This window comes from Phalaenopsis equestris, unplaced genomic scaffold (genome assembly GCF_001263595.1).
Source record: "Phalaenopsis equestris unplaced genomic scaffold, ASM126359v1 Scaffold001223, whole genome shotgun sequence".
NCBI classification, from domain to species: Eukaryota; Viridiplantae; Streptophyta; class Magnoliopsida; order Asparagales; family Orchidaceae; genus Phalaenopsis; species Phalaenopsis equestris.
This window is the reverse complement of record NW_018165662.1, coordinates 203,667-208,622: the sequence shown is the minus strand read 5'-3', so window position 1 is coordinate 208,622 and position 4,956 is coordinate 203,667.

Genomic DNA, 4,956 nt, shown 5'->3' with positions numbered 1-4,956 from the left:
CGCCCACTATTATTATGTCTTTCTTTCTTTGAAAAAACTAAGCAGTCACAGTTCTATTTCCTTAATACTTGAAAAATCATGTGGATTTCTTAAAATGTGTGGAAAGAGGATGGGTCTCTTATGCTACTGCCAATGCTTGGTTCGTTCTATGGAAATTACATAAAAATATGGCTAAGGTATTTGACGCTTGGAATTGAAAAATATTTGGTAATTTACATAGCAATGTCACCAAAGCTGAGGAGGAGGTCAAGAGATTGGAGAATATTGATTTGTATGATGAAGAGGTTAAAGAGGTGTTGGTTATGACAAATTGCAATCTGTTACGTGCTATGAAACAGGAGGAGGATTTCTTCCAGCAAAAAGCAGGTGAAAACACTTCCTACAGGAGGACAAAAATTCTCCTTATTTCGATGCATTCATTAAAAATAGGAGAATAATTAGCACAATAGGCAGAATATATGAGGAGGAAAAGGGTTGGCTAACCAACCAGGAGGATATTGTAAAAGTGTTATTGCTCATTTTGAAAAAAAAAATTGAAAAGGAAGGGAGGCCCAACCTATATGCTTGAATCCACTACAAAATCACTTACAATATCATAACAATCCGAATCTCACATACATTCATGAGGAAACTAAAATTAGAGGGGCTTTGAATTTGATTGACAATAACAAAATTGTTGGACCAGATAGCTTCACTGCTAAATTTTACAAGGTTTTTTGGAGTATTCTTAAAGTTGAAGTTGCTAAGACTGTACAAAGTTACTTTTGTGGTGAGGAGATGTGCTCCTTCTTTTTTAATTCAAAAATTGTGCTGATACCTAAAAGTAAAGAGAGAACTACTTGGGACTTTTTCAGGCCTATCTGCCTTAGTAGTGTGATTTTTAAAGTGATTATCAAAATCTTAGTTACAAGATTGCAACCACCATTTATCTAGGTGGATTATAAATAATTAATCTGCATTTATAAATGACAGAGTATCTCTGACAATATTTAAGAAATGCTATATAACCTAGTTAGGAAATGCAGAGGTGGAAATATGATTATTAAACTTGATATGAGGAAAGCTTATGATTCATTAAGCGAGGAGTTTGTTTTAGAGGTTCTTAAGGGGAGAGATTTTTAGGAATCGTTTGCAATCTAATTAAAAGATGGTTGCATGGAAATCAATACTTTGTGTTTATCAATGGTAGTTAACATGACTTCTTTTCTTCTGGTAGGGGTATCAAGCTATGCAACCCACTCTCTTCTACTATTTTTATTCTAGGCTTTGACTACTTTTCAGGGTTGGTAAATGATTTACAACTGAGGGTCTGTTTGACGCAGCTGCAGATTCTCAGATTTTCAGCTGCAGCTGCGCTGCCCCAGCTGCGCTGCCCCAGGAAGCAGCTGTAGGGAAGCAACTGTGGGCCTGAATTCAAGAGTAACTCAATATCACCACAGAGCAAAATTGTTGGCGAGCCATCTTGCTTATGCTGACGATGCTATAATTTTCACTAATGCTAGCTTATTTACAATTAAAAAAGTGCATATCTTGTTGTTTAACTTGAGAGTGTTTCAGGTATGACCATTAATACTAATAAATGCCAACTCCTTTTTCGAGAAACATGTGAGCTTGATGAGGAGCTTGGATTAATTTCTACACTGAGTTTTTGGTGGCTGATTTGTCTCTCAAATATCTAGAAGTTAATTTGCTAATCAGTAGGAAAAAATAGATACTGTTTGAGGAGGTGGTGGGAAAGATTAAAAATAAAATTGGGAGTGGACCAACCCCTTTCTCTTCTATGGGGGTAGAATCACCTTACTTAAAAGTATCTTAAATACTATACCTTTTATGTATTACAAGCAGTGAGAATGAACTCTAGTACACAGAAGATGTTAGAGAGGCTTTTCAACAATTTTCTTTGGGGGGCCGATAAAGAGAGGAATGTTTGAGCGAGCTGGAAGAAGTTATGTAAGCTCCTTATGACTGGGGGTCTCAGTTTTAGGGAATTCCATCATATAGATGAAGTTAATTGCATTAAATTGTAGATTAACTTTAGGAATCTTGATTTCTTATGTGCAAATTTCATGAACACTAAATACTGTAGGGGGTTGCTCTTCGTCCAAGTTACTTTCAAGGGGGGGTTGCTCTAAAACATGGAAGGGAATGTCAGGTTCTAGAAACTATGCTGAAAATGCTATCTTTTGGAATTATGGAGAGGGAAACATCTCCTTTTGGAAATATATGTTGTGCTTAGAAGACCTCACTAGCTGTAACAATGTGGGGCATGAGAATCTTAAAGTTTCTATCTGCTGGGCTGGAAATGGCTGAAACTTGAAATTTTTTGTGAACTTATTTGGGAGGGAGCTTGCTTGTCCTATCTCCAAGATTCCTTTTGATAAAACTAAGAAAGATAAACTGATCACCAAATTCTCTCGTTACATCCCTATCACTATAGCTATTTATCTTAAGGTACATCAATGGAGCAAGGTTGAATGGGCTTAATTAGCATGAAACAAACTATTATTTCCATCTATGTCCGTTTTCATTTGGAGGTTCTTTCACAACTCACAGCCTATTGATGATATACTTAAATTGAAGGGGTTACAACTGCCTTCCCAATGCTTATTTTGCAAAAGTGAAGAGGAAAATCTTTCACACTTATTTTTTTCTTGCAAATTTGCTTTACATATTTGGAAAAAAAGTGGGACATTTATTTGGTTTGGTTTTACCTGCTGGTGGCTGGAGCAGAATTTCACAATGCTTATTCGTTTGGTCTTTCAAACATGCGAGTAATTATGCTTATTTATTATTCCTTTTATAATATTATGATTCATTTGGATGACTCACAATTCATTTAAACTTGATGAGGTTAAAGGGAGGATAAGATTGTTACAAATATTTTAGGTTACATTTATAAACTTGAAGCCTATGTCAATGAAGATTTTACTTGTTTTGCTGGTTTTCATTTACTGTTTGGCAAAGAAAAGACTGTAGTTGGCAGGTGTGGCAAAACTAAGGTTTGACAAGTTATTAGATGGCAGTTAGCTGCTGGTTTTCATTTACTGTTTGGCAAAGAAAAGACTCTAGTTGGCAGGTGTGGCAAAACTAAGGTTTGGCAAGTTATTAGATGGCAGCTAGCTCAAAGATAGGGTAGGTTGTGAGGCGATTTTTGGTGATTGCACAGGTAAATGCATTACTTTCTTTTCTTCTCCCTTTGTTGCATTGATGCACTGCAAGCCGAAGCTCTGGCTGTACTACTTACGGTTAAGGTGGCTGTTAAATTAAATATTTGTTGTTTACATGTTGAATTGGATTGCTTGGATCTTGTGAATATGTTTAAGGGAACTTATTCTCCTCCTTGGCATGTTTCTTTATATGTTAATTGTATTCTTGAAACGACTAAGCAAATGCATATATCTTATGATGTTATACACCTAAGGAAGGAAACAAGGTGGCAAATTGGCTAACAAACATGAGTACTTTTTCTGAGGATGTGGAAATTGGGTAGCACTCCCTCGTATGCTCAAGATTCTACTGCATGGGGATTTAATCAATATCTCTCACTTGAGAGTTTAGTCTTCACACCATTGATGGTAATTGTTTGCATTCAATTTGGAGCTTGCATTTTTTGTCTTTTGGGGATTTAGATATTTTGGTTGGGTATACTTGTAATTTTTTTGAGCCTTCTTCTTGGGTGAGCTGTACCTTTGTAAGAGGAACCCTATGAGTGGGTATTATAGTTCATTTGTTTTTATTAGTAAGTTCCTTTTTCCACGTTTATAACCCCATATTTTTACGAAATAAAATTTAAAATTACCTAAAGGTTTGTTTAGTTTAATATATATATACTTATTTATTTGTTTCAATGATATGATATTTTTCAAGTCAAATATGATGATTCAAATATGTGCCGAGTCTTTTAAGACTTGTATAAATAATAGTTCAAATATTTTCAATTTACATACCCACCAAGCTATTTATGTAATTATTTGAATTTGCTTGATATCCAACCTTAAATGAACCGCTTAAAGCTCTTTTTAATTCAAAGTTCATGAGTAAAAATTATACAATGTATGAAGTTAACAACTCACATACAAAGTTATTCAAATAGACAAATATATGAAATTAAAAACTCACATGTGCTCCAATTAAGGTGCTAAACATTTGATTATAAAGTCTGAGAATTTTTAAAGTTTAGCATAAAATAAATGTAATTCATCAACATGAGCTCTACCAAATTGATTGAATATTTAAACCTGAACAGTTTGACAATGCAACTCAAATTAAAATGAAGTTTTAACTCACATTTCTCTCATTTCGAAAAATGCACAAATTTGATTTTTAAAAAAAATTACATTTATTTTAGTCATAAAATCTCTATTTTAAATTTAAATTCAAAATAATTAACTTATACAAACTTTCAAATAGGTCATCTACTGTAAGAATTAGAATTGATGAGATTAGTATTTTTAAAATATTAAAATGACGTTAAAATAAAATAAAAAAAATAAGTATTCCAATTATCCAAAATTAAAAAATCACCAAAAGTTAACTAAATCAAGCATTAAAATCAAACTTCAAAACTAGCACGAGAAAAAGCTAAAGTAAAATTAAATCACTTAAAACTTAAAGCAAAATTCATCCGCCCTACAATACTTTGATTGTGATAAGTTTTTAGTCAACCTCAATTCATAAAAAGTGAATGTCACTATATTCATACTGAAAATAAATTTATACCAATATGGATGGTTCTAAGTTCTCTATTCTTATGATTTTGCCCGAGGATTCCGCCAAAAAGTGATTACAATCAGAGTCCAGTAGTTTGGCCAATAAGCTGCACAATAATTACAGTAGTTTGGCCAATAAACTGCACTATAAAACAATCACACTAGTAGTTATATATTCATCAATAACTTTTTACTATTTGAATGGTAAATCATAAGGTTATGTTTGATTAATACAATTTTTTTTTGA